Below are 17,873 nucleotides of genomic sequence, written 5' to 3' on the forward strand. Positions count from 1 at the left end.
TGGATTTGGTGAAAAAGGGCATAGGGGGAAGGGTTAGTTGCCATTAAATCACGTTTGACTACTAAAAAGGGCACTACAACATCCAACTTCCAATCAAATGATCCTCTTCTAAAGTTTATACAACCACCCATTCCATATTAAGTATCTCCAGGAAAAATAATAATAATAAAACATTGAAGGCATATGGCCTTTAGTGTAGGCCACACTGTAGTGTTGCCTCTGATTTTCACTGGTCCTTAATTTTTAGTGAAAATGATTTTTATCTTAGCTGAGAGAAGTTGCAATCCTCTCAACTCTCTTTCCATGGTTCCAGAAAAAGATGCAACCTAGTAAAGAGCAAATTATATTTACAACTAATGAGGGATCTTCAATTACAAAAGAGGGATCTTCAGCTGGCATTTCTAAAATGCCAGTTCCTATGGAAGGGATGCTTGCATAAACTTCAGAGAGGGCTCATTTGATTGGAAATTGAAAGTTTTGGTGCACTTTTTAAGAGTCAAAAGAGATGTATTGGCAAATAGCCCCCCCCTACCCATGCCCCTTTTCACCAAAACCATCCAATAAGATTTGTGTGATGGCTATTTTGTTAAAAATAGTTCAAAGGTCAGATAAGAAAAGCTCTGGTGTCAATACAACTCTCCAGAGTTCAGGGGGTGGGCATAAGTTATGCCCTGAGGGCATATATGGTTCTTACGGAAGGGATGCTTGTATGAACTTCAGAGAGGGCTCGTTTGAATGAAAATCGAAGTTCTAGTTAATTTTTTGAGTCAAAAGAGAAACAAGGGCAACTAGCCCCTCTATGCCCTTTTTCCCTAAACTCATCCAACAAACATTTTGAGACAGCGATTTTGTTAAAAATAGTTCAAAGGTCACATAGGAAAAACACTGGTGTCAATGCAGCCCCCCAGGGTCCAGGGGCAGGCATTGTAAGTTTTGCTCTGGGAGTATATATGGTTCCTATGGAAAGGATACTTGTATGAATTATGGAAAGAGCTCATTCCATTGGAAGTTGAAGGTTCTAGTTCAGTCTTTAAGAGTCAAAAGAGATCCAAGGACAACTAGCCCTCCCCCCAGCCCCTTTTCCCCAAACCCATCTGAAAAAATCTTGAGAGAGCCATTTTTAAAATAGTTCAAACATCAGGTAACATCAACTCCAGGGTGGACAGAGTCCCAAGAGCCTGGGGTAAGTGTTTTAAGTTATGCCCTGGAAACATAAAGGTTTTTATGTAATGGCTAGTCATATAAACTTTGTAGGTTGCTCATTTGATTAGAAATTGAAAGGTCTAGAACACTTTTTAAGGGTCAAAAGAGATCAAAGCACAACTAGCCCCCTCCCCCTGCCACCCTAACCCTTTTCCCCCTAATCAATCCAATACAAATTTGAGATAGCCAACTTTAAAAATAGTTCAAACATCAGATAATAAAAACTCAAGAGTCAACACAACCACTCAGAGCTTGAGGCAAGTATTTTAAGTTATGTCCAGAGGTGTAAAAGAGGTAAAGTTTTTATGTAAGGGGTGGTTGTATAAACTTCGAAGTTGGCTCATTTGATTATAAATTGAAATTTATAGTTACCTTTTTATGAGTCAAAAATTAATGGAGGATATTTGAAATAGCCAGTTTGTTTGAAATAGTTCAACAATAAGATAGCAAAAACTTCGTTGTCAACATACCCCCTCCCCCAGAGGTAGGGGAAGGGTTGCAACTTATCCTGCAGGGCATACATGGTTTTTATGGAAAAATTGGTCATATGAACTTTGGAGGGGACTCAAATGATTAAAAGTTAAAAGTTTGAATTCACCTTTTCAGAGTCAAAAGTAATCAGAGGACAACTAGCCCCCCCCCCCCCCTGTCCTAGGCCTTTTCCCCCAAATACATCCAATAAAAATTTTAGATAGGTATTTTTTCAAAATAGTTTAAAGATAAAAAAAAACTTCAGGATTGACCCATCCCCCAGAGCTGAGTGGGGGCTAGTGTTGTAAGCTATGCCCCAATGTCATATAAGGTTTTATGTAAGAGGTGGTTGTATAAGCTTCAGAGATGGCTTGTTTGATTGTAAATTGAAATTTCTAGTTACCATTTTAAGAGTCATCAAAAGTGATCAGAGGGTATCTAATCCTCCCCATGCCTTTTTCCCCAAATAAATCTGATAAAATTTTGAGATAGTCATTTTGTTCAAAATAGTCCAATATTCAAATTAATATAAATAAGGGGTTGAGAAATCCTCCATAGCACCTGGGAAAAAAATTGTAACTTATGTAAGTTCTTAAGAATCAAAAGTGATCAAAAGGTACCAAGCCCCCCCTCCTCTTCCCTGTGCTTTTTTCTCCAAATACATCTTATCAAAATTTTTATATAGCCATTTTGTTCAAAATAGTCCAAAATTCAAATTACTATATATTAGTGGTCAAGAAATCTTCCCTAGTCCCCAGGGCAAGGATTGTAACTTATGTAATTGTCCATTATTAGTATATAGTGTTCTGTAGCGAATCATATTAACTTTGAAGGGGCTCATTCAATTGGAAATTGAGACTTCTAGCTCTTTTTTAAGAGTCAAAAGTGAGCAATGGCCAACTAGCTCACACCTCACTTTCCCAAAGGGCATTCAGTCAAAATTTGGAGATAGTCATTTTGTTCAATATAGTTTAAAGGCCAAATAACTATGGTTCCAGGACTGACACTCCCAGCCCCAGGGAAATGGTTCTGAGTTATACTGTTACTTTGATACTTGGATTTAGTTATTTACATGGTAACTTAGATTTATGGTGCAAGGGCTGTAAGTTATGCAAGTTGCTTATTGTTAATTTGATACCTTGTTAACTTTGATATTGTTACTTTAATGCTAGTTTTGATACTTTAATGAAAGTTTGATGTTGAAAAAAAAATATTTTGAAATAAGGAGTTTTTTAAAAACTTGAAACTTTTGGCACTCAGAAAACAAACGAAAATGAATTAAAAAAACCTTTGCCAAAGTTTTTTGCCAATTCTTTGGCTCTGAGTTATGGAACTTAGTTACTGTTACTTTGTTTACTTTGATACTTGGATTTAGTGATTTACATGGTAACATAGATTTATTGTGCAAGGGCTATAAGTTATGCAAGATGCTTATTGTTAATTTGATACCTTGTTAACTGTGATCCTTTCTTTACTTTGGTATTGTTACTTTGATAACAAATTAAATTGAATATTTAAGATATTCAATGACTGTCAGGACAGATTGCCAAAGACTGTCCTTTTTGGTCAAACTTCTAGGGCTAAATAGAAAGCAGGTTGTCCTTGTCAGGTGTGGGAGCATGTCATAAATAAAGATTCAAAGGAAATGGGAACTTCCTGGTAGGGTGTAAAGAGGGAGGCTTTGAATAGAATTGGTTGGTGGAGGAGGGTGCATAGCTGTGGTGTTCTCACGCAGCTTAGTACTGCAGTGAGTTATTATTATTATTAGTAGTAGTAGTAGTAGAAGTCTTTGATAGTAATTTAGGGTGTTTTGAGTTGCATTTATTTTAGGTTCCTATTTCTTCTGATCTTAAGTTTAACATGGGATTTACTTTGCTTTTTAGGAAAGATTTTTTTAAATTAATTTCTTTTTGTTTTGATTGCCAAAGTTTCATGTTTCTCAAAATGTCCTATTTACAAAAAAAAATTTCTATTCCAAAATAAATTAACAGTTTGGTAAGAACCAATAAATTAAACTGAATTTTTGATATATAATAACATTAATTGTTGAAAACTCACCAGCTCAAGATTTTATTTCACCAGCACGCCAGCAAGTGTTTTTGCTGCTATGTTTTGGGGAAATCACCAGAATTTGGGAATAGTAACAGCTGCAGGGCCTATTGGTAAATCTTGGTCTGTTTTCACTGCAGCTTTCATTTCATTTTCAATGTTGTAATAAGAAAAAAAGAAAATATCTGTAATATAATTCATTTTAGTTGAGTTATAAATATGAAGTTGGCCTTATAGTTTTACCATTAGCAAAAAGCATAATAACCATACTCTTGTTTGCAGTGGACACCATTTAGTAGAAGGACATAACCCCTACTTCCTGAAAACGACTGTAACCTGTCGTTTAACCTGTTGTAAAATGTCCTATTTCCAAAAAAAATTTCTATTCCAAAATAAATTAACAGTTTGGTAAGAACCAATAAATTAAACTGAATTTTTGATATATAATAACATTAATTGTTGAAAACTCACCAGCTCAAGATTTTATTTCACCAGCACGCCAGCAAGTGTTTTTGCTGCTATGTTTTGGGGAAATCACCAAAATTTGGGAATAGTGACAGCTGCAGGGCCTATTGGTAAATCTTGGTCTGTTTTCACTGCAGCTTTCATTTCATTTTCAATGTTGTAATAAGAAAAAAAAATGTCTGTAATATAATTCATTTTAGTTGAGTTCTAAATATGAAGTTTTTTCTAAACTTGAAATTTTTGGCACTCAGAAAAAAAAAAATATTAAAAAACCCTTTGCTAAAGTTTTTGCCAATTCTTTCCAAAAGAATTGGGGTTTTGTACTTTTAATGAATGGTGACTTCACTAAGAACAAGAGTATGACTACTGCCCATTTCCCAAACAGTTAAAGTATCATTCTCTTACCTAAACAACCAATTCTCTTACTTAGAATTATCATTCTCTTACTTAAGTGGCTACAAAGTTCTGTAAAATTAGTTTAACTGTTTTTTACCGCAATAATTGGGAGAACAGAATTCAAAGACAAGTGAGAATTGGATTAAAGATTGGTTGTTAGACCACAGTTATCTTCAGAGAGTAGGGTTTATGTACTTCTAATGAATGATGTATTCATTATAAATAACAGTATGGCTACTGCCCCTTTCCCTAATGGTAAAAGTATCATTCTCTAACTTAAATAATTAATTCTCTTACTTAGAATCATCATTCTCTTACTTAAGTGGCTACAAAGTTCTGCAAAATTAGTTTACCTTTTTTTTAAATATAATAATTGGGAGAACAGAATTCAAACACATGTGAAAATTGAATTAAGGATTGGTGTTAGGTTACAGTCGTTTTCAGAAAGTAGGGGTTATGTCCTTCTACTAAATGGTGTCCGCTGCAAACAAGAGTATGGTTATTATGCTTTTTGCTAATGGTAAAACTATAAGGCCAACTTCATATTTAGAACTCAACTAAAATGAATTATATTACAGATATTTTCTTTTTTTCTTATTACAACATTGAAAATGAAATGAAAGCTGCAGTGAAAACAGACCAAGATTTACCAATAGGCCCTGCAGCTGTCACTATTCCCAAATTTTGGTGATTTCCCCAAAACATAGCAGCAAAAACATTTGCTGGCGTGCTGGTGAAATAAAATCTTGAGCTGGTGAGTTTTCAACAATTAATGTTATTATATATCAAAAATTCAGTTTAATTTATTGGTTCTTACCAAACTGTTAATTTATTTTGGAATAGAAATTTTTTTTTGGAAATAGGACATTTTGAGAAACATGAAACTTTGGCAATCAAAACAAAAAGAAATTAATTTTAAAAAAATCTTTCCTAAAAAGCAGTATTCTAAAGAAAAGTAAATCCCATATTAAACTTAAGATCAGAAGAAATAGGAACCTAAAATAAATGCAACTCAAAACACCCTAAATTACTATCAAAGACTACTACTACTACTAATAATAATAATAATAACTCACTGCAGTACTAAGCTGCATGAGAACACCACAGCTATGCACCCTCCTCCACCAACCAATTCTATTCAAAGCCTCCCTCTTTACACCCTACCAGGAAGTTCCCATTTCCTTTGAATCTTTATTTATGACATAATCCCACACCTGACAAGGAAAACCTGCTTTCTATTTAGCCCTAGAAGTTTGACCAAAAAGGACAGTCTTTGGCAATCTGTCCTGACAGTCATTGAATATCTTAAATATTCAATTTAATTTTCACTTGTTAAATTTAATATGCAAATCCATCTTAAGAAGAGTTTGGGTTTTGTTTCCTTCTTTCACTGTAATAGTCTAACACCTACTCCATCATTGGTGCTTTACTGAAAACAAATAATATTACAAACATTTTCTTTTGTAGCATACACATTACAACATTGAAAATAAACATAAAAACTGCAGTAAAATTAGATTTTGAACTGATGAGCATTCAGCAGTTAATATCATTATACATCAAATATTTAGTTTAATCTTATGATTTCTTTTCAAGACAGCAAAAGACAAGAGTTTGGATACTGCCCCCCTCCCAAGCTGTAAAAGTCTAAATGTAAACTATGTCATTGGTGCTTTACTGAAAATGCATTCTATTACAAATATTTTCTTTTCTAGTTATTGCATCACTGACAATGAAATAAAATTATGGTGAAATAGAATCTTGAACTGATAATCTTTCAGCAATTAATAGCATTATATATCAAGCATTCAGTTTGATTTTATTTTTACTTTTCAAGACTGTTCAAGACACATAGTTTTCAGTAAAGTGCTAATGATGCAGTATGTACTAGAATTTTATAGTGAAAGAAGAGGGCAAAACCCAAACTCTTCTTTGTAGGGATTTTTGTTTGTTTCAAACTGGATTTATAAATTCAATTTAATTTTTAATCTTTGTGAGATTTATTTACTTATTTATATTAGTAGCTATTGTTTGTTTGTTTGCTATGATTGTTTATTTAATTTCTGTTTGTTTTGGGTTTCATTTATGCCTCAGCAGCAAAATATTTTTGTTTGTTTTAAGCTTGATTTGCATATTAAAACTTAAGCTTCACTTGTTTTGAGATTTATTTATTCATTTATATTAGTACCTGTTGTATATTTTTTGCTATGATTGTTTATTTAATTTCTGTTTGTTTTGGGTTTCTATTTCTTCTGATCTTAAGTTCAATATGGCCTTTACTTAACTTTAGAAAACTTCTTTTTTGGAAAGTTTTTTTTTTAATTAATTGTTAATAAAGGAGAATCAATAATCTCTGAGAGACATGAAATCACCAACATGTTCTACAGGGTAGTGTCTTGTTACCTATACTGTTCAATATGTACAGAAATGATATTTTTCAACTGGCTATAGATTATCTCACTCTCTATGCTGAAGCTTCTTGGTTCAGTCAATTGTAAATCTTTACAAGTGGATCTTGACAGTATTCAAAACTAGACAACAATACAGCACACAAGTTTCAACAATGACAAACATAGCATTATGCATTTTGGCAGGTCATGTCTAGATTTTAGTAATGCAATAATCAATTCAGTTGCAAATAACATAAAACAGCTGTGAAGTGTTAATGAAGAAAGTGATCTTAGTATTGTTGTCAGCAACTATTATAAATTTTTACTCAAAATGCTAGAAGACTGTGTCTCAAGCAAACTCTATGCTTGATCTCTTGAAGAGAACTATTTCTGCTAGATCTCATTATGTTTTTGTGGAATTGTACAAAGCCCTTGTCATGCTAGTGTTTGACTTTGAAATTTGCATAGCATCAACAGGGTGCAGAGATGGTGTACAGCTCCTGGAAGGAGTCCAAAGCAGAGCTGTAATGGTAGTATCAAAAATAAAAGAAACATCTTTTGATGAATACTTGAAGGAGTTGAAATCATATACAGTAAATTTACTGATGACAATTAGCTGATATAGTTATCCTTAAATTACCTTACCTTAAATTGCAGCTTGGAGTGATTCTAAGGATTTTCCTTTTGATCTATGAGCTAATTTTACAACCCCCTTCCCTCTATTTCACTTGTAGCAGACATTCAAAGAATCTTTTCAAGCCACTAGTTAAAAATTAGCATAATTAACAGCTTTTCTCTTACTATGTAGTCAGTCACTGGAATAGTGTCTCAGATATAACAGTTGCAGCACCCAATGATGAAGCTTTCAAGAAATTATTGGATGTCCCTAAGAACAGTGGGTAAAATTCTACTTCAGTGACTTTGGGCTATCTTGGAAAGGGGTTAGGTTGGGAAAATGGAACTTTTGAGGATGAGTCTACAGGCTAAAGTATATCCTGGGAAGGTATCTTGAAGTACCCATCTCCACTCCTTCTCCCTCTAGAGGGCCCTGAAATTTGCCAACATGACAGGTCTATACCTACTGAAATTTTGACAAAACAACATCATGGTCTACAGGCTAAGTAGTGGTGGTAGGTAATTAAAAATACCTTCCCAGGACATACTTTAACCTGTAGACTCATCCCTGAAAGTTTAATTTTCTTAACCTAACCCCTTTCCAAGATAGCCAAGAGTCACTAAAGTAGAATTTTACCAAATAGTGTTCCCTGGAAGTACTAGTAAGGTGTTTGATGTTTGATCAACTATATCATTAACTCTGAAGCAATGTAAAGATCAATAAAGGATATCAATTTACTCTGGTGTAAATTAAGATAATAGATAGCCTGGTAAAATTCTAGTTAAGTGACTTCTTGCTATCTCAAAAAGGGGTTAGGATAGGAAAATGAAACTTCTAGGGATGGTTCTATAGACTAAAGTATATCATGGGAAGATATTTTAAAGCACCCACCTCTACTCCTTCTCCCTCTAGAGGGTCCTGACCTTTGATGACCTTTAAAATATGTGTGTTATAAAAGTAAAACCTTGCAAAATAGATCTTCTGCATGAATGAAGTACAACAAAATTTTTTTCAGCTCCACAACTTTGCTCAATCCTAATTTATAAGGTTTTAAAGATATGCAAATACATTTCCTAAATTTTGAAAAAAAAACATAGATATAGCTCAGAATTCTACTCAAATAACAGGAATTGCATTTTCAGAACTAAAGGCAGAGAAAAAGCAACTGGCAACTGAAAATAAAGGTAAATGTTGTTTTGTCAAAATTTCAATAGGTAGGCTATAGACCTGTCATGTAGGCAAACTTCAGGGCCCTCTAGAGGGAGAAGGAGTGGAGGTGGGTACTTTAAAATCCCTTCCTGGGATATACTTTGGTCAATGTTCCTATTACCTGAACAATTGTTTAGGGTCATGAAACTATTGTTAATAGATGCATTTTGACTTTCTGAACATCTTTTCTCTCTTCCAAAACTACTGCAAACTCACCATTATGAAGTTATTATATGTTTGCACATTAGGGGGGGGGGGGCAGGGGTAAAGCATAGCATAGGCCTATATTAAATACAGCAATGGTTAGTTTATGTATTTAATATATGCTATGCTTTACCCCCACCCCCCTAATGTGCAAATATATAGTCCAAATTTGTTTCTAAACTATTATAGATTTGAAATTTCAAATATCTGATCAACAAAAACAGAAATGATTGCAATTCTATATTGCAAGAATATTTGGGCCAGAATAACTCCATAACAGTGAGTTTGTGGTAGTTTTGTAAGAGAGAAAAGATATTCCAAATGTCAAAGTGCATCTATTAACAATAGTTTCATGACCATAAACAATTGTTCAGGTAATAGGAACATTGACCTAAACTTTAGCCTATAGACCCATCCCCAAAAGTTTCATTTTCCTAACCTGACCCTTTTCCAAGATAGCAAGAAGTCACTTAACTAGAATTTTACCAATAGCCTATCTATATACTTAATCATTTTGGTACAATTCTAGTTAATTGACTTCTTGCAATCTCAGAAAGGGTTTAGGTTAGGAAAATGAAACTTTCAGGGATGAATCTACAGACTAAAGTATGTCCTGGGAGGGTATTTTGAAGCAACTACCTCTACTCCTTCTCCCTCTAGAGGGCAATGACCTTTGATGATTTTTAAAAATATGTGTGTTATAAAAGTGAAACCTTGCAAAATGGATCTTGCAAATAGAAAAAAAAAATGTTTTCAGCTTCATTTTCAGAACTAAAGGCAGAGAAAAAGCAACTAGTATCTGAAAATTAAGGTAGAATGTTGTTTTGTCAAAATTTCAATAGGTATAGATCTGACATGTAGGCAAATTTCAAAGCCCTCTAAAGGGAGAAGGAGTGGAGGTGGGTACTTTAAAATACCTTCCTGTGACAAACTTTAGCCTGTAGACTCATCCCTGAGAGTTTGATTTTCCTAACCTAAACCCTTTCTTAGATAGCAAAAAGTCAATTAACTAGAATTTTACCATCATTTTTATTTTTTTTTATATATCTAGCAAATCTTAAATTCTTTTGCAATCAGATATGTCAATTGCTTTTTCCAGATAAGGAATACAGCCAGGTAAAAGGCCTAGCTAATAATATTGTAGTTTTGCCCTATGACATATTTTACTGGAAAAAGCCATGCACCTAAAATTTTACCTTTAGGTTATAAGCAGGCTTTTGCATTATGTATGCCTAAGCTATTTCACTGTATTAAGGGAGAGGGCAAGGATACAATTGTGATAGCAGTGATTATCAAATGTAGAAGAAATTTAAATATGGAGTCAAAATGTTTTTTTTTTTACTCTTTGATTTCAGTCATATAGGCTACCATGCATTTACCCTGAAAACTACAAACATGGTTAGGAAAGTATAAAATAAATAACTCAATAAGTTACAGCTATACGTAACCAACCATTTTGAACTATAGATAACACCAATCCATATCCCCCTGCTTCAAAGTAGCTCCAAATCTTGCTCACGCTTACAATCTTTTCAGAAATTATTGATTTAGCTATTGTTCTTCTTCTTTCTTAATTTACATTTTTCACAGAAATGTTGGAAAAATAGGTAATTGCTGCGGTTCTCCACAGAATGAAGAATGTCGGACATAAGGATGATTGTGAACTTTATTTTCCCATCCTTTATTGAAAAAAAAAATCACGGTTCCTGCTTGTGGTTTATTCTCCGGTTTGTCTGTAAAAAGATAAATTATTTATCACTTAAAACGGCCTTTGTTTTCATTTGGTGATTTATGCAAAACCACAAAGTAAATTAGCCAATAGAAAAGTTCGTTCAACAACCCTATTTGGTGGCCTGACGTTTCACAGGTAAGAGTTTCTGGTCTTTGGTAGATTTTTTTTTGCAACTCTACAAACCTGTTTTAATGAAGCCTGTTTGTCTGCAAAACGATAAATGATTTATCTGACTAAACAATCGACAAAGAAATAAAATAAACAATCTGACTAAACAATGCAAAACCACAAAGTGAATTAGCTAATAGAAAAGTTCGCTCAATAATCCTAATTGGTGGCCTGACGATTCACAGATAAGAGTTTCAGGTCTTTCATAGTAATTTGTTTGCCATTTTAAAAGCCCGTTTTCATGGAAATTAACTTTTTCCTGCTTTTTTTTACAATGGTATAGCCTTGGGGTAAGGAATTATGCATATACGATCCGAGCAATCAAAAAAACTTTTCGCCCTTTTCATGATCTCACTTTAAGGTGGTCCATGGTCTAATCAAAAGGTATGCATACAAGTTAAGGTTAAATTGATCTTTAATGAACATTTCACGAATTGAAACAGAAAATTGAAAAGCCCATGCTAGTCATTGAAAAGTCCATTGAATGGCTCACGGATTTATGGATGTGAGTGACAGGCCATTTGCAAAAAAAGTAGTTTTTATTTCTTGGGCCCCATTCTTGAAAAATATGTTTCTACTTCTTTTTCGATGAGTATTGGTGTTCCTTGGAGCCAAGAGCTTATGAAGCGTGGGCCATCCGAAAAACGAAGGAGTATTTGTTAAATATTTTCTAGAAAAACTGCCTAAGATTATTTTGGACAGTATACTGACTGACTAGGGGATTGTTATCAAAGAGCAATATGTTGGAGAAGTGTGGTTCAGTCCCGCTTTTTAAAGTCATAATAAGAAAAAAAGTGTATTGGATAAGAGAGGTTCTGCAAATGAAATTTGACAGTTTCCCAAAGATTGTTCTCGTCGGCTAATCACCTAGGGCCAAAAAAAACACAGTTTTGCCCCAAATGGTTTGAGAAGAAATTATGAGGAAAGGTTTAAAAAATAAACTCCTTGGGAGGGTGTAAAAAAAGAAGGTTTAAACAGACTTAGATTGAGAAGGAGTGTGTTCAGCTGTATAAGTTTCAGGCGGCTTGGAAATGCAGTGAGTCAGTAATAGTAGTTGCAGCACAAGTTTATGCATGGAGATCTTCAGCTGAAAACGATAAAAGTCTCTTAGTTTTTTCTGCCAAAATTTTCTGGCAAACTAACTTTTTTGGGTAGCTTTTTTAAATTAGGGCTTTGGACCCACAGAAAAACAGACCCATGTGTTAAATCTATTGAAAATCAATACATGAGGTATCATATTTTGAAGGAGGCAGTGTTTCCGAAAATTTGTTTTCTGGTTTTATGGTCCCTTTCTCCAGAAGATTTATAAATGTAAATTTCAAATCTATCTGAGCCACAAAGTTGTTAAGGCAATTTTTGAATCTTTCAATGTTAGCACCTTCCTGTTTAAAATTAAAGGTTCTTGAGCCCAAATAAAACTTCCCTAAGAATTTCAAACTGATCAGAAGATATGATTTCCTGTCCTATTTTCAAAGACCTTTGCCAAAGGACGTATGTATGGGGGCTCAAAACAGACCCTAATAATTCCTAAATTCGTTTGAATTTTTGACTTAATACTCCTGCTAGTGGTTGAGCGCAGAGGGACACATGACTTTGATCTCCAGTCGAAATGGTCTTGTGCTATCGTGACTTCTTTTTGTAGGATCTGTACCGATCATTTAGAGGTACTGGTTAAAGCCGTCCCTCCATCTGCACCGGTACCTTCCACTTGGATGCTTCCAGCGATGTGCAAAACATGATAGTCTGATGGAAGATGTTTCTGCTGGCATGGAGACCAAATGACTAAACCACCACAGGACATGTGCAGATAGTTGACGAAAGTTGGGGGTCTGATCTTTTATTTCCAGTAATTGGTTGTTTGAGACAAAATTATACCACCTGATCCCTTCAATACATCTCAGGAACTTTGTTTTAGCTATGTCTATGGTGCCACTAAGAAAAGTAGTAGCCAGCCATGTCTCCACGCCATAGAAAACGAATTGAGTTATGGTGACGTTGAAGATCGAAATTTTTTTGGCTGATGCTGTGCTTTGACGATACCGAACAGTATAATCTTACAAATCCGTATGTGGTTTTATCAGTGCTTGCCTGAACTTTTGTTTCGACTGAATCGTTATTCGTGATGATACGTTCTATGTGGGTAAATGCCTTGACGATTTTAACAGTGTGCCTTGTTATGCTGAATGCTGCTGAGTTGACCGCGATTACCCGTCGGGTCTATGATTTGTATTGCTGTGCTCTGCCAGCTATTATGTAGTCCCATTTTTAAGGTTTTATGCAATATGTGTTAAGGGATTTTTGAAGCTAAACTGCAGAAGTGCATTTCCGGGCAATATCATCAATGAAGTCACAATCAGCTAAAATTCTATTGTCGTACTTCAGTCTGAAGGGGATTCGATTAAAATTTTCAATTATGTGTTTAATCAGACAGGAAGAGTAAGGCTCTAAGCTTTGGCAAATATAATCTCACTCTTGGAACCACATAAACGACTCAATTCTAAATCTATAGGGTATCCTGCTTCTACTGGGCACAAGAGCATATGGCAATAATCGTAATCTATAATGTAAGAGATGCTGCCCCATTGACTGCAGAGTCAATCAGCACATCTAATTTAAAATAACAGAAGGAGTAAGGCTCCAAGCTTTCGCAAGTTCAATCTCACTCTTGGGAACATATAAATAACTCAATTTTAATGTATAGGGTATCCTGCTTCTGTTGAGCACAAGAACGTGAAGAAGTACTAAGGGCGACCGCCATATTGACTACAAATTATAAAAACCCCTGCTGCTTTAGCCATTCATTCTTAAATCCTATTTTTACTGAAGAAGGCCGAACGGCTTTGTAATGGTCCACCATGTAGCAAAAACTAAAATTAAGCCCTGGAACGTCGAACGTTGTAAGTTCAACTGCTTTCACTTAATGGTGATTAAGAAGGTAGCTATTTAGTTAGCACTAAAAAACCTTTATAAAAAGTGTTCCAATAAGTAAGTCGATCGTTGTTATTACAGAGTCAAAATCTACCCTCTACCTGCACAAAGGAATAAGATGTATAGTTTCTGTGATGCTTTAACACCTAATAAGTTTACTGGGCATGAAACGCTGAAAACCACCCAAGAAGTTTCGGCGCTGCTCAAAAATTCATTATGAGCTCGAAAAGACTAAAAATGTAATTTACAGGTTCAGCAGCACCAGGGCTCTCATTCAAAGAAACTGACTATTAGGATGCCATTTAGGTCAAGATCATTTAATACAACGTGCTGCAAAATAAAATCCCATTTAGTAATCCTGAATAAAGAGCTTCATCGTACGAAGAAATTAATTACACCTCTTTGCAGATCAGCCATGTCTACAAAGAGTCCTGTCATATATTGCTCGATTGTCGTTCAATTGCACTGCAAAAAGAAGAACTTACTTTTTTATGTAAAAAACATCAACCCAAAGACAACAATGAAAGTTTCAGTTTACAGAAGAATATTTAAAGTGAAGAGAAAAGGAGTTCTTCCAAAAGTCATTGAGTTCTTTTCAAGAACTTTTTATCAAAAATAAAGAAAAACGAAGGGAACCATTCGCTTTTAAAATTATTACGAGATGACGGGTTACCTCAACTCCAACTTTTCGAATGTGCATGTCACTCCCTACATTTGTGTGCTTCCGAGGCTGTTGGAGAGCTTCCAAGCAACTTGGAGTTCATGCTCTCAGAGACTTACAAGTGGTTTAACGTTAGTCTGCTACGAAGAGAGGTATATCAACAAATTTTCAAGCTCATAAACGATGAGAATTCCCCGTTGAAAATTATTGCTCCTTCTAATACCCGTTGGCTGTCTCGATATAGAGCAGTCGTTCGCATACTCGAGCAGTATTCTGAGCTGTCAGCACACTTTCGATTAGCGAAGGAAAAGGAACGTTGCTACGCTGCCCGAATGATCCATGATATGCACCTCGATGAACTAAATAAGGTATATATTTTTTTCTTGAAGGCATTATTGGCCTAATTCCAGAGAGTTAACCTCCTTTTCCAACACACTAACGCAGATCACTTTCGTTTATTTGAAGAGCTAAAAGAGTTTGTATTACGTCTTCTGCGGAGAATATTGCACACGTCTGTAGTGTCATTAACAGTGAATATGGACTTATGGACATGAGTTTCTTTTGGAGCTTGAAAGATCTAACCTGACCACTCATCAAAAGGAAAAACTAAAGATGCGTTGCCTCAAATTTCTCAAGGCAGCTGCTAGAGCAGTTTTAAAGCGCTTACCCCAAGCTCTTGATTCTCTACTGAAACTGCAAGTGCTTTCTCCCAACATTTGCTTGTTGCAGTTTTGTCCTCGATTTAGTGATTTGCCTCTGGATCTTATTCCAGTGCTGAATATTAGCGAATTAGAGAGTCAGCAGAGAAGACTCTTGGCAGTTGACTGGGCATCAGCTTGTGGCGGAGAAATTCCGAGTGACTCTTGTGAATTCTGGGTCAAGGTCCTGCACCATCTTGATCCAGTTGGTGTCCCTCCATTTCTTGACTTATCGAAGTGGGCGTTGACTCTCCTCAGCCAGCCAATAAGCAATGCTGTAGTTGAGAGGTCATTTTCTTTGATGGATACTGTGAAGAACAAACTTCGGAATCGAATGTTGTTGCCTATGCTGAACTCAATAGTAGTCTTTCGGTTGTGGTTGTCAGTATGTGGTATTTGCTGTTCGCAGTTTGAGCCTACTAAAAAAATATTTAAGTTCAACAGTGAAATCTATAGGCTTGGGGGTTGCGTTGCAACCACAGATATGAATTTTAAAAATGATCTTGATGACATACTGGTATTACTATAGAATCGCAGAACTGGCTCTTTACTTTTTTCTTTTCTTCTGATGCTGCTTTTATCCTGGTATTCTTTTCTAACTTCTTGAGGTTTGGATATACACTTAAAAAAAACGGATTTCCAAGAAGAAAATGCGTTGAAATTTCAACTGCTTAAAAAATAAAGTTTCTTGTTAAATTTTCAACAAAGGTTTAAAATCGAACAAATAAGTGTGATCTTCAGTGATTTGCTAACTTTCCAACAACAAACGTTTAAAAGTCCAGCAAAAGAGATTAATATTCCATGTTCTGTTGACTTTCCAATACCCAATTCTTGAAAGTCCAACCAATTAGTTTTGATATTCCAATGAAAGAATTTAATATTTTACACTTTGCTGACTTTCCGAAAAAAAATTTTGAAAATCCAACGAAAAAACTTGATATTCTACGTTTTTCTGACTATTCTAGCAAATAATGTTGAAAATAAGATACGACATTATTTTTTTGATAGGAATTTTTTCAATTTGCACCTCAAGGTACAAATAGGAATTGAATAAGAACCAACGGTTTCTTTAAAAAAGGAAAATAAATGTTGGAATTCTTCAGATTCTGTTAAATTTATATAAAAATGAGCTCCTTCAGTGGAGCCAAAACTAGGAATCTTCTGGTTGGGGCCTGAATAGTAATAGTAATCGATTGATAAGCTGCATCTAAAAACCAAAATGCTGTATTACAAAATAATCAGCCTTTAATATGCATATTTTTCCTAAAATGATGACGCCTGATTTTTAGCTTGCAGATAGATTTTTCAAATCAAAAGTTCCTTGTGTCCGTTGAATATGTTGGTATTTCAGTTGTTGTAGTACTTTTTTGTGTCAAAAGCTGTACATTATGTCTCATTTCTCCAGAAATTATGTTTAATTTTTCTTGCTTGGGGTATTAAGAAATTGTACCAACAGTATTGAGAGTTTTTTAATCATTACGTTGATTCTCTTGAATTTTTTCCTTTGTGTTACAGAATTTCAAGCTTCAATTATTTTCTTTTTTACATTTTACCACACTATCCAAAGAATTAATTAAGCCTGTTTATTTCTAGTTGTGATATTTTGGTCATATTTCTGTTTTGGTCACTAAAATTATTTTGCTTATTGAAGAGATCTCATTGCGTTTTCTGTTGCTCGTGAATTTTGTTGTTGTTGTATTTCCATGTCAATGCATTAAGAATTATTTGAAAACCGTGTCCATCAAAACTAGGTGACAAGAAAAAAAAGAAGGTTTTCTGTGAAAAGACATAGCGTCTGAAATAACCATAAAAGTTCCAAATATTTTGCTGCCGCGTAGCTTAAGGTAATTTTTAGATTATAATATTGCTTCAAAATAGATTTCTAAAGAGATAAACATAAAGAAAATATAATGTTTAGTGACAAATTAAAGAAAAGTATAACTTATTAGGGCAGTAGGGCATGGAGAAGTGGCTTTATTTGTATAGGGCTATAGCTTTCGGAAAGGTATGGAGAGGTGGCAACTCTGTTGAAAGGTGTAAATTTGGAGGGAAAACAAAAACTGTAAAGAATAATAACATATTATGATCTGCCTCGAGGGCTCGGCTGGGAAATGGCCCCTTTGTCTTTTTTATTTAGCTTTCATCTTAAATAGCAGCAGTCACAATTAAATCGTCCAACTTTGATCCTGAGTCTGAACACATGTTCTTTGACTTCAAAAGTCTCGAATCTGAGAATTCGTTTCCAAGTAAACAGTTTTACTTTCGCACGATGAGTTTTTCAATGCAAATGCTTAGCGTCAGAAAAAAAACCGTGAGTTCAAAATATTAAGCTGGCATACAGCTTAAGGTAATCCTTTTATATTTCAAACATAAAAGCAGCAAAAATGTCAAGTATTCCCGTCTGCCGGGTAGGTTTATCCTTCTTCCCCGCGAATGTTGAGGGGAGATCAACAAAATTACGACTCGTCCTGGAGAATAGCATTCGGACTGAAAATTCAGCATTAATGTTGCATTCAGATGTAGCATTCTCCGTGAAACAAGATTTCGGACACGCTTACTTTAAAGTGAAATCTCAAAAGTGGAATATTTCTTTAAAATTATCTGGGGCTTGTTCGGGCTTGTTTTGAAAACCCCGGGGCATTTTTTTGCGTTGACAATCTCGCAACACTGATGGTAAATTAGC

At 34.8% G+C, this 17,873-nt stretch overlaps 1 protein-coding gene across 2 annotated transcripts in view; it reads right to left on the reverse strand.

Annotated features, from left to right (window-relative positions):
- Positions 1-10,589, reverse strand: part of LOC136033038 (protein FAM135A-like) — a 67,339-nt gene extending 56,750 nt beyond the window's left edge. For both annotated transcript variants that reach the window (XM_065713601.1, XM_065713599.1), the window contains exon 1: positions 10,456-10,589. The gene's annotated coding sequence lies outside the window, so the exon portion shown is untranslated. The remainder of the gene's footprint in view (positions 1-10,455) is intronic.
- Positions 10,590-17,873: the final 7,284 nt, after the last annotated feature.

This window comes from Artemia franciscana, chromosome 11 (genome assembly GCF_032884065.1).
Source record: "Artemia franciscana chromosome 11, ASM3288406v1, whole genome shotgun sequence".
NCBI classification, from domain to species: Eukaryota; Metazoa; Arthropoda; class Branchiopoda; order Anostraca; family Artemiidae; genus Artemia; species Artemia franciscana.